Source organism: Larus michahellis, chromosome 11 (assembly GCF_964199755.1).
Source record: "Larus michahellis chromosome 11, bLarMic1.1, whole genome shotgun sequence".
Taxonomy (NCBI): domain Eukaryota; kingdom Metazoa; phylum Chordata; class Aves; order Charadriiformes; family Laridae; genus Larus; species Larus michahellis.
The window spans coordinates 2,976,040-2,988,570 of record NC_133906.1 but is presented as its reverse complement, the minus strand read 5'-3'; the positions used below and the strand labels follow the sequence as shown (position 1 = coordinate 2,988,570).

At 49.5% G+C, this 12,531-nt stretch overlaps 1 protein-coding gene across 14 annotated transcripts in view; it reads right to left on the bottom strand.

The window, feature by feature from the left end:
• SIL1 (SIL1 nucleotide exchange factor) overlaps positions 1-12,531 on the bottom strand; it is a 99,268-nt gene that overhangs the window by 82,143 nt on the left and 4,594 nt on the right. The gene's annotated exons all lie outside the window — the stretch shown is intronic.

Genomic DNA, 12,531 nt, shown 5'->3' with positions numbered 1-12,531 from the left:
AGAAACACGAGATTTACAGAGCCTGGCATCTACCATGGCATCTTTTATAACTGCCACTAACAAATAATAATAATAAATATTAGTAACTCCTACAGGCTACCTGCTTAGCCATCAGCTAACAGCAGCCCCTCTAAAGGCAGCTCGGCTACGATACCACCTAACGTTGGTCTTTCCTACAAGCGCTGCCGGGTGCCAACACAAGCGAGAGCAAAGCTCGGATGTCTCCAGCGACAGGAGATGGCACAGCAGCACCTGGGCACGGCGAGGGCAGCTCTTGGCACCCGGCGGCTCTGCTGGCACCAGCCACAGCTCCACACAGGCCAGAGAAGTGGGTTGGTGCCGGTCATTTACGAATAAAGCCAGCATCGCCCCTTCTACCTGACCACAGCAACTCCGACCCTGTTGTTTATCCAAATAACTTTGTGCAGTTTAACATGAAACATCATTTAGTCTATCAATTAAATTCACTTAATTAATTCCTTCAGAAAGCGGTGTTCACAGAAAACGCTGCTCTCCAGAGGGCAAGAGCACAGCTTTGTACTTCGGCGGTTTGAAGTCTGAGTAAGGCTGCCATCGTCCTCTCCGCCCGCTCATTAGCAGCGATGGCAGAGGAGGACACTCTCCACCGCCGCTCAGCAAGCGCCCCGATGGCGAGGGCTGCGGCCAGCGTGTCTCCAGTGTTCCTTGGACCCTCCATGCCAGAGAGCCCCAGGTCCAGGATGCCCCAGGACGAAGCACGCAAAACCAGAGCGTGCCTCAGAGATCAGAGGACTGAATTTAACATTTATTATGTATAAATAATGAAGCCATCTGAATTTCCGACAGCTGTTCTCGCAGGGCTCCGCGACTGCCTGCACACACACACACGACACCCTCGCTCCGCAGAGCTTCGGGGCTAGCGAGCACATTCAAGTCCATAGCCGAGCGCAGGGGCTTATTTGCACCAATTTAGGACTTGCCCGGAGATGAGAGATGCGCGGGGACCTCCAGGACAAACCTCTTTCTGAAAGCTGCCGCGCTGCCTGACCTCAACCACACAAAAACAGCTCTTCCCTCCCTCATCGCCTCCACATCGCCCCAAACCCCAGCTGAAATCGCCTCTCCTCCTGCCCATACCTGTTCCCTTCTCCTGCTCCTTGCTGCAATTTCCCATGCGCAGCACATAAAAAGGATGATATTCCCCCCCCGCCAATATCTATCATTTCCATCAGCGTATTTTTTTTACCCCCTCTGTCTTCCTCAGCTTGGAGGATCTAACAGGAACGAAAGCGGCCACGGGATTAGCCAGGGTAAGGGACACCCTGACATCCCACTGCAGTTGGGCTAACAAAGAACCAAAGATTTAATTGGTGTACTCTGGAAACAGCCTCTCTGGAACCAGCTTTTTGCATTTTCCAAGTTATTGCTGTTCACTCGTGGCTCTCACATCAAATAACAACCTCCTTCCCCTGTCAGGTGCCGGCCTCCCTATAAAAAGACTCAATTAAGAGGTTAAAAAACCATGCAAAATTCAGGCTCAGTGTTGTAGAAATTTGACACTGATGTATCAGGCACACAACTCTCATGGCAGCACCCACGCCGCCTGCCACGCCACAAGCATCTTTCCCCTGCGTCGATATCTCAGCCTGCACCTGCCAAGACCCTTGCTGCGGGCTCTGGCTCAGCCCGGAGTTTTCCTGTCGGGATTGCCATCTCTCCCGAGCCGAGGGCACCCGCTGCCACAGCCCTGCAGAGCACCCGGCACAGAGGTGCCCCGACAGCAAGCAAGCAAAGGGCTTCTCCAACAGCCCCATCAATCTGCCAGAAAGAGTGAGCTGTGAAGTTTATGAAAAATGGATTTCTTCACCTCTTTACAGTGCACCAGGCAGCGGTGACAGCTCTTACTCAGCGTGACAACCCACGGGTACAGGTCACAGCAGGGAACAGCATGGCACACGGGCAGCAAATGTGTGGCTCGCCCGCCGCGTGCTCTGGCTGTGCGGGCAGGATTAATGTGGCACCGCAACCCATGGGATTAATTGCGCAGGATGTCTGGCGGGATGCCCAGCTCAGGACCTGCCTTGCAAGCAAACCGGGCTCCCCCCACGCTTCCAGTTTCGTGGCAAGTTCCCAGCTGAAAAGCTACTGGGATCCACCAAACCCACCCAGGAACTGCAAGGTTGGCCACCGGCACCAAAATCCAGAATAAAGGCCCAAGAAGACAATCTCAAACCTTCCCCGAAGGGATATAAGGAGCTCTCTGGGAATGAACATAGCCACTGCCAAGCAGGTTGCCTCGGGACTGCTCCTGGCTTTGCCCCAACTCTCTGCATGAACCCAGGGAAGTCGCTCCCCACGCTGGGGCTCAGTTGCTCCACTCCTAACACAGACACAATGGTTACAAACACGGGAATCGCAGGGCTCCTTCCACTAAGGTGTGCAGTAATATCTTCACATGCTTGGATGAAAGGCATTGTTCAAGTTTGCTTATTTTTTTCACTGCTTTAGTACTTTTAAAGTGGCCTCAGAGGATGCCTTTCATAAGCAATTAAAAAAGCTCTGGGACAGTAACGAATATGAAGAAAGAATAGAGAGACTACCACTACAATCATCTAAAAGCGACTCTCACCATGATTTCCATTTCTCTACCCAGGCATTTCCCACCAAGATTAAAAAGCCCGTCTTGCTCCCCGAGCATAAGAGCCTCCCCAGTTCAAAACCAAAGCAGAACAGCCAGCCAGCAGCATTCCTTCAGCAGCTTTTTTCCCAAGGAAATCTGAAACAGCAAAGAGCCCCAAAGGCTGCAAATGCAGAAGTAGATGCACAGACACGGCAAGCTGAAAGAGAACATAATTCCATCCCTTTCTTGTTCTTCATTATCTGCCAGTTTGACTTTGGGGAAGGGTTTTTTGCCTTTCAGCTTGTGAGACGGTTACAGACTGACACGTGCTTACACTGCACCTAGGATCACAATGCTCCAGCCTTTGTTGCTCCTTGGACACTGTTTTAAGCTTGATAAAAATCAGGGAAGAAGCAAGGAAACCGCCTGCACACAAAGCACCATCAAATGCAAGGAGTCCACAGTTGAAAAATTCTCTCATCTCTTGTCAGATGGAGCTATTTTAGATACTACTTGTAGCAATGTATGGAAAAAACAGTTTGAAATGTGACAGTGCAGCAGGCTTTTAATTAAACAATCTCTCAGGCATTGCAGAATCTCTCCAGCCAAGCGCAGGCGCTGGACATTGCACGTCCACTTCCTCAGGGGTTGAAGCAGGCCCGAGTCCTTCAGCAGAGGAGAAGGTTTCACAGGCCCCTCTGGAGGCCCAACTGCCGTTATTAAATGGCCCAGATCACCCGCACAGGCTGTGACCTGCCTGCTGTCGTCCTGTCTTTTGCCTCATCAGCCTCCGCTAAGCAGAACTTTGATCCCCCAAGTGACTCCCGGTTCAGAGACCTTCTTTCCTTTTGCTGCCTAGACATGAAGGATGCCGAGATGGAGTTCCTGAGCATCTCGGCTTCAGACGGGCAGACTTTGATGTTGCACAGAGCGTCCGTCTCTGCGATTCGTCTGGTCTCTTCAAACAGCAGCAGAACCACAGCTTGTGATCTGTGCAAAAGAGCGTTTTCCTTGGGGAAGAAAAGTCATGCTGGCGCTCATCTCCACCTTGTCATGGCAGAACAGGCTATATTGGTGCTTCAAAGAGCTCCTCAACCTTAAATCCTTATGACACTGTGATAAATCAGGGAACCTGCCTCTGTACGTCTCACGAATCCCAGCAGAGGTTATGAAACAGCATTTCTGTAAATGCCTTAGCCACTACAGGACCCTGGGCGTGTTATCAGTTGCATTGGTCACCACACCCAAGGGCTGCAAGGTCCACGTGGCTCCTCTCCGCAGGGAAGGCTCGTGCAACCGCTTCACTACGCAACTTTGAACTGCAAGTCTGGGCCTTATAGGTGTGCACAATGAAGGGTCACAGAGAGAGACTCAGAGAAGTAGCAAACCTTCCAAGCGGTAGGACTGCTCCCAGCCCACAGGTCCCTCCTGAGCCCCGTCGCTGTGCTCACTGCTCTTCAGAGCCGTGGGGTTCAAGCAGAAGCAGTACCTTAGCTCGTCCCGCTGCCCCTCAGCCACAGCGGCCCAAAACCTAGACTGAGGAAGGAGGAAAACAGAGGTGCGACCAGAAGTGAGTGGTTTTCCTTTGTGATTTTCTCTTCCCAGGGACAACGACTGTGTTCGTAACCTCAGCACCCTTCAGTCCAAAAGAAAAGACGCACTGTTTCTCATCTTGAGCTTGGACCAAGGGCAGGAGACCCAGCCACTTAAAAGGAACATCCTTTTCTTAGAGGATACCTATAAAAAGCCATTTCATGGACTGGCATATCTCAGTAGCTGAGCAGCACCAGTCCCTGAATGGTCCTTTCTTTGGCAATCCTGGCTGTCACTGCATCTGCTGCCTCTGCAAACACCACACAACGCACCCAAGCAGCGAGAAGCAGCCGCCAAAGGAGTGATTTTCAGCTTCCTCTCCATCCTGGTGGTGCCACAGCCTCATCTTGCCACACGAGGCAGGGAGGTGGCAAGTCCGTCACAGGACTGCCAGGCCCCATTTCCAAGGAGGGGGCTTCTCCAATAAGGACCACAGACTTCAGCTGTCCCCTGCTGCAAGCAGATTTTAGCACATGATGGCCACACTATTCTGCAAAGCTTCTACAGCAGCTGCCATTTAAATAAAGGTGCCACGCGTACCAAGGCTGTTCCAATGACAGCCTGCACAGCGACTTCCAGTGACCGCAGACATCACACATCGAGACAAGTTTTGGCACCGACCCCAATCCAGGGACTGAGAAATCTCAGTGCACCCAGAACCAGGCAGGGACGGTTACTCACATGTAGAAGGGTTTGCAGCATCAGGGTCAAGCCACATATTTTTTCCGAGGCAAGGACCCTGTCATTTATGCATTAAATAGCACATTAATTCTGTTACTCAGGAAGAAATAATAATTACAGTGGCCGCCAGTCTCCAGCTCTTTTCACTCTGTACTTAAAGAAAGAGCAAAAAAAAAAAAAAAGGACCAAAGCAAACACCGCTTCCACAAAAAAATCTCTGAACTGGCTTTTAGTTGCTGGACAAAGGAGGACCAGCTGATGAACGGCTTTCCTTATTGTCCTGTCTAATTTCTATTTCATAACAGCAACCAGGCACTGCAGGCAAAGCACTTCAGGAGGCAAAGCATCGCTCGGGTGGCTGAGCAGACCTGACCTTCAGCCTCCTGCCTCATCACAGTGCTCCAGGTGTGCCACGACTGCCCAGAAACGTGCTGCCTGTGGTGCTTTCTTCTTTAATCATAGGGTAAGGAGCGCCAAGCCAGCCCGGGCATCTGGCGGGCTCTATGCGGCTAAGTGCTTTCGAACGGCGCTGGAGGAACCAGCACACGTCGGTGGGTCCGTCCAAACGCACGGCTATGAGATGCTCTCTCACAAACATATTTCTAGCGCACATAACTCTCCTTCTAATCAAGCAGTCAGTTCTGTTTCGGTGGAGATTTACAGAGAGGTTTTTTTTCCCCCTCTTGGAAGCAATAATAGATGGACAGCAGGAAAGAGAAGAAATTAATGAACACAGTAATTATTCCCAAAGTTGCAAATAAGAGCGATTCCTCACCCTGAGACAACTCTGGAAAACAAGATTAAAATGCTTAGGGGACATATTCTCGAAAATGCAGGTAATAGAATAGATAAAATGTATTTACAGTATCTCACAGGGGACGTGTACTTTTTATTCTGCTGAGGAATGTAATATTCCACTCCTCATTACAGAGTTAAAAGGGTGCCCTAAAAAAAAGGCAACTTAACAAAGCATCTTTAATGGCAACTGGGTCCGGTTCCAGAAAAGCAAGCTCTCCTCTTCTGCCCCGCACACGAGAGACACAACGAGAGACACAACAAGCGTCTGCAGGGACCCCCAGCACATAAGCAACATTAATAATCTATGCAAATAGCACAATTTAACAACTGGCAAAAAGGAGGCTGGAATGGGAGGTGGGCTAAAACCACGCTCCCTCCGTTGACACTTTCTAAGAGGAGGAGGAGGGCAGGCTTGCCTTCCCCAACTTCCCCGGTGCCCGCAAAGCCACGGCTGCCAGCTAACAGACTGCGCCTGAAGTACCCGCCAGCAGAAACAATTTGTCATGTGTCAGATCAAATAAACTCTTTTGAGACCACTGTACTCCCTGAAGCAGACGGCTGCCAAACTCCAAAGGAGAAATCCAAGAAACCTAGCTGGCTGGTGTCAGACCTAAGCGCTTACAAAGACCAGCACACTTTTCATTTTTAAAACACATCAGTACAATGCAATCTGTTCCTGTGCAGCACACCCATACACGGCAGCCATCAACAATATCCATTATTAAAAAGAATTTGGTGTTTAAATTATTGCTCTGGGCTGAAGCTCCTCGTAGTCCAGAAACTTCACGTTCCTCATCTAGCGGCGCAGCATCTCGCTCATCCTAGGGAGGCATTAAGAAGGCTAATGTTTGTCAAAGAGCCTTGGCGTGGTAACGTGCTGCGATGGATTATCATCCGTCTGAGCAAGTGCTCCTCCTCTCCCAGCCAGCCTCATGCTCTCTCACTAGAAGCAAATTACCCAAAAGCTGAGCTACAGATTACTTTTCTTTTTCTTTCGAATAGTCCTAGAGCCTTTTTTTTGGTTCATTCCCGAGCACTGTCACAGCCCATGCCCTGGGCTCACGTCATCCCAGACGTTGTGTTTAGGCCCCTCCTGGGTCCCCCGTTTGCTGTATGGTCCTGCAAGAACCATTCAGGCCTGGACTCCTCAGTGCTGGCTCTGCAGCGGGGCACATCATTCTCTCTCTGTTTCCCACTGGGCAGGAAAACAAGCCCCTAAACCTGCTCTGGGCACATCTACAAGATTTAATCATGCCAGTCTGTACTGTGGGGAACACCTATCACTCACCTGCTCCTGCAAACACCAGGCTCAAGCGCTTACTGGTCTGCAGAGAGGGCAAATCCCTCAGCCCAGGGCTCAGCCGCTGGCTCCAGATGTTCCAGATGCCAGCGTGCTTCACCTGGGGTCAGCCACCTGAGCACCACCACAGCCAGGAAAACCGCTCCTTCCACAGAAGATGAATAATGGCCCCTGAAAAATTTGTTTGCAAGAGGCCTGAGATTCCTGGATGGGAAGCTTGACTCGCCCACAGAGGAGGTTAGCTTATCGGAAAGCCAGAGCAAATGGGAGAAAGGCAGGAGATCCAAAGGAAGGCCAAGAGAAGCAGATGTTGCCTCAAGTCACCAAAAAGCAGCTGCCTGCCCCAAAACCCAGCAACAGAGCCTTGAGGGACACTACACATCAACAAAAAGAAGTGAGAAAAGGGAAAACCTGGCAGCTGAAAGCAAGGAACAAGGGAAGAACAAGGCAGCAGGCACAGGGCATTCCCCTTGGTATTGGTAGTACCAGCACAAACCTCAGCTGCGTGGGATTTTTTTTCCAGAATTTATTTAAAGAGCATCTGATGCTTCATGACCAGTTATATTTAGACACCATTTTATCTGTATCAGGACTCCTCTCCAGCCACAGGGACTGGCATCAAGCACAGGACACCGTCTTGCCAGCCTTACTTGGACAGGATTGTTGTTTCCTACGAGCATCTCATCCCGAGCAGAAAACACTATCAGCCAGTACATGCACCAGGAGAGCTGTAAAGTATTCGTGGCGCTGCTTTCCAGCACGGAGCAAAACACAGGCTGTTACTGCAACGCAGGAAGTGTTAAACCGAGATCTCATGGAGGAGGAGGTTAGCAGACACAAGTCTGTCATTTACAGCGATGCTTTCCAGGCACTTACAGCTGCAGAGAGGCAAGTCAAGAGCCAGGTTCCCACAGCTTCTCCCAGGCTTTACACACTCCAATTTCCACCCAACAGCTCTTTGGACAGTGACCCACGCCAGGTCAGCTGGCGGTGAGCACAGCCAGCACCATGCCCAGCCAGCCCTCGCCCCCAGGCACCCCGCTGCCCCCGCCTGGGATCCATTTGCAGTCAGGTTAAGCAGGCAAAGCTTTAGGCATCAACCCAGGACACGGCTTGAACTCTCCGAATGGAGGGCGGGGGGTCCTCCTGAAAAATTTACCTTTTTTTCAGCTCTCTGCCTTGGAGAGATTTCAGAAAGAAATCAAAGGGCTGTAGTGCTGCGGGAGTCCAGGGTACCCGCACTGATTTCCTTATCAAATTCTGGTTACGTTTCTCAACAACGGAAAATTTCCCAAACACCAAGAGAGAACAAAACCCACGCTAGCCACCAGAAACCAGCCAGAACTCACTGATGCTCCAGCCACCAATCTCACTCTGCTCCTCCAGCCATGCTCGGCACAAACCCATATAAAGGAGGCCATTTACATCATCACCGATGAATTTCTTTACCCCTAGAAAACTTGTAAAAGTGCCACACTTATGAGTGCCATTACGATTTCCAACAGCTTCCCGCTGCTGTTGAACAGACTTTCCAAGCTTCTCCGCATACATTTTGTACTTGATTACCCCACGCTTGCTGGAAGAAAAGGAACGAAACGCACTCAAGAGCCACTTGCTTATTCTTGATTTGGGTACAACAATGCCAGATGCAACAACATTTTTACCTCCCTGCAACCTCTCTGCACCGGGACTGGCACACGTCACAACCAGCCACCGCAAACAGGCATTTCCCACCAAAGGAACGAGAACCTCATAGCCAGCCTTCGGTTTTGTAACCCCAATGAGGACCCATCTCTACAAGCCAAAATGCAATAAGCCACAACGCAATATTCAAAACTAAGTCCAGAGCTTGCAGCAGAACTTAGATCACCCAAGGCTCCTGCCGGAAATTCTCCGTAGCGTAACAGTTTATTTTCTGGGCAGGAAGAGATCAGGAAAATTAAGTAAGTCGGTGTAAGAAGAAAAAACTCGCCCTAAAGTGAGTAACTGCACTAAAGCAGCAGCCGTGAGCAGGCCGAGTACATTTTCAAGGCTATACTTTTTCAATTCCACAGTCTTGGAAAAGAAAATGGAGTGGCTTTGTTCTGTATGCATATTGTCCACCATTTGTTATTGTCTGTCTATTGATGCTTACATGAAAAACAAAATTTAATTAAACGCCACAGTACTGCATAGCCTGCCTTTGAAATATGCCCGCATTAGTGGATCATTACAGTAAATGAAATACAGCTTCATATCATATTTTTCAAATAACGTCCTAAAACATTTACAAATTAAATAATACTCTTGCAGAGAGAAATTAAGAGACACAGCGTTTAGCAAGGGCAAAGAGATGTTTACAGATGAAATCTGAAATGAGACATGGAGGCAATGAGGCAGAGAGGTGCCAGAGGGCTCTTCTAGACCTTGTCGAGACGGTTCTCCACGTACCAGAAACTAGACGAAGAAAGAGTGCGCCAGTGCCAGGTGAGCAGAAGGGGCAGCGTCCCCAAACCTCCAAGGATGTCAGCATGAGCTCATTCGGGGTCTGGGGTGCGCTGACACAGTCTGCCACGCCAGCGAGGTGCCTGCACTCCTCCGCGTGCAGGAAAGCTCAATGCACTTGAGCACCCTTTGCGTCCTTTGGAAACCTGGCCAGAGCCGCACCAGTCATAGGAAGCATACCCTTGCAACCGACCCAGAAAATCTGGACTCTTGTCCAGATTGTGGTGCTCTTGTGGCAGGAGGAGAAACATAGTGCTAATATTGACAGGGAGGAGAAAAACAAAGGAAGCTTTGGGTTTCTCAGGGTAAGTAAAAGCACAAGCAGGTTAGTGAGTCAGCGTCAGTCGTAGCAGCCATGCCTGACGTTGAACAAAGCAAAGCAGCATGTTAAAAAGCAAGTGAATGTTACATGAGCCTTACAGCTCAGGCTTCAAGAGATCCAAGATTTGTCTTTTCCTCAATAGCACCTGGGGTGATGCCAAGTGTTCTTTGACAAATTATTTACTCCAAGAAATCATTTTCCCTAAACAAGTGTAGCCCATTACCGCATCCTTCTTCATGTGAGCCTGGAAAAGGCTGTGCCCTGCAGCTCTTACGGTCCCATCTCCATGGTGATGCACCAATGGAGGTACCAACTCCAGCAAGAAGGCAAACCTCCCCCCCAAAAAAGAAGGCTGAAGATGGCAGAGCTCTCATCGGTGTGAGCCCCGGAGAAAAGTGGGCTGCATGAGCAGCGCTGGAAGGCAGGGCTTTTGCGAGAAGCAGAGCGCGCTGGCCTACAAGCAGGCTGGAAATGAAGAAGAAAACCTTGCAAGGGCACCTCCAGATCCATTTTACAGGAAGATGGAAAAAGATTCACAGCTGCTGCCCATGCCAGGGACCAGCAACTGACAGCAGAATTCCCGTAGGTCCTGCTGAGTTCTCATCAGCATGTGAATCTATTATTTAGAGGAAAAACGTTCAGCCTGGCATATAATCATTGAAAGCTGTCAACTTCCAGCCTATGCAGGGTTTCCTCTGCAGAAAGGATTCTTCCCTGTGTATCAGGGACTTCTCACCAACTGCACGTCACAAAAATCAAAACAAATACCTGCGGCAAGGGGCATCGCGTTATGCATCGCCTTATCGGTCCTACAAATAATGAGCACTGGGACCCCAAGACACTACACAGCAAATGTAAGGTTGCGCAAAAGCCACCAGAATATAGAAAATGCAGGCCAGGATCCTTCCTAAGGAAAAATACTGCGGCAGAGGGGCATTTGGAGTGACATAACAGAGCTGGCACACAGAGCATCCTTTCTGCACTGGGGAAGAAGACTCCGACAAGGCTGTGCGGGTCCAAGCTGCCGAAGGCAAAGCAAGCGCAGCAGCCCTGCACCAGCAAGGGGCCGACTCCTAACTGCTGACATGCCCTCCTCACCTCCCACGCCAAAGCATCCCACATCAAAACCTCCATCGGGATCAACAATTCACGCCCACTCACCCGCACACCTCCACACCTGCTCTCCCATCAGCGGACAGCGTGAAAGCTGCCCAGCAGCGCTCAGGGCACATTCAGGCTGGCTTTGTGCTTTCCAGGCTGTCTTAGGGAGGCTTTGCCACTTAAAAGCAGCACAACCGGCTTGGTAAAAGATGAAGATTGCTGAGCCTCCCGCAGCCTTTCCGAGGTGAGAGCAATCTGTGCGCACTGTAATCAGGCAGCAGGAGCACGCCAAAACCAGGGCGGCTAGACTGCAGTGCAAGGTTAAAAATGACCGGGCTATATTCACAGGTATTTCAAGAAACGTGCTCATCGACATCTCGCCAGCACTCTTCTCCACCTCTGAACATACCAAGAATGAGGTTTGAACATTTAAAACAGACCAGACTGCTACTCCCAGTTTGCTGAAGGAAATAAAGGGAATGGGATGTCCAATAAAGAGGAGGGGGCACAGCCCAGACACCTCTGAAAGTGCCCTGCTTCTGCAGTTCAAGGTTAAACATCTCCTTTGCACTAATTTCCAAGTCTGTCTCTCTCAAAAGCCGCGCCAGGTAATTAGAATCATTATAACTATTATTAGACCATAATATTATTATAGCATTTTTGCTACACTTGACATCTGTTGGCTGATAGATTTAACTGGTACATAAGAAATAATTGCGCATAGATTTCTTGCAAATGAGCACCAACACGGAAGACATTAAAGTGTTCTGCGTTGAAAAAGTTAATTTTATGGAAGCATGCTTGAAATAAAAATTCTAAAATTAACAGTTAAACCTTTAAAAATTCTCATTAAAGAAACTATTTGGGCTTAAAGTAGGCAGCTGTTAAAAAAATCCCAACTTTTCTTCAGATGCTTAAAGACACATACCTGGCGCGGTATCTCCTTCAGATCAACATATGCATCTTCTTCCCACCTATTCCAGTGACCCAACGGTTTCTAAATCATCCTTCCACCTTCCTTTACCTCTCCCTGCTGCAGGCTTTTGAATTATTTGGGCAAAGAGTCTGACTGTGCAGAGAACCAGTATAATCAGGACTCTTACAACCTGCTCACTGAAAATCCTATAGAATTATCAGCAAACGCACATCTGGAATAAAATACAGCTTCTTGCATCCCATGAAGCCCAAAGGGCTTTGCAAACTGGACTCAGGATTTATCCACCACCGAGATTCAGCCGTAATCCAGAAGGGAACACAACCTTTCTACCAGTATTTAACTACAGCACGCAGCCCCTCAGAGAGAAGTAAGGAAGAATACAACAGAAGCCACAGGAATGCTTTAAGGAGGCTGAATTTTCTTGCCTGGAACTGAAATTTGGTCAGGGCAACCACTATCAGCCGTGGACCAACAAAGGAGAACAAACAGGGCACAGCTTCTCTGTTCCATTGATGGTGTCCTTGAAGCACAGCCTGAGCAAACAGCTGTGGCCGGGTACCTCAAGTTACCAGCCTTGAGAGGTGGAAGAGATAAAAACCACAGAGGAAACCTGTGTTGCCCTTGAATTCAGCGGGGCCCAAATTTCACCCCACAGTTATACCGATGTGCAAAGAAAGGTGGCATAGTGGCCAGAAGTGCACTTTGGAAAAGGATCA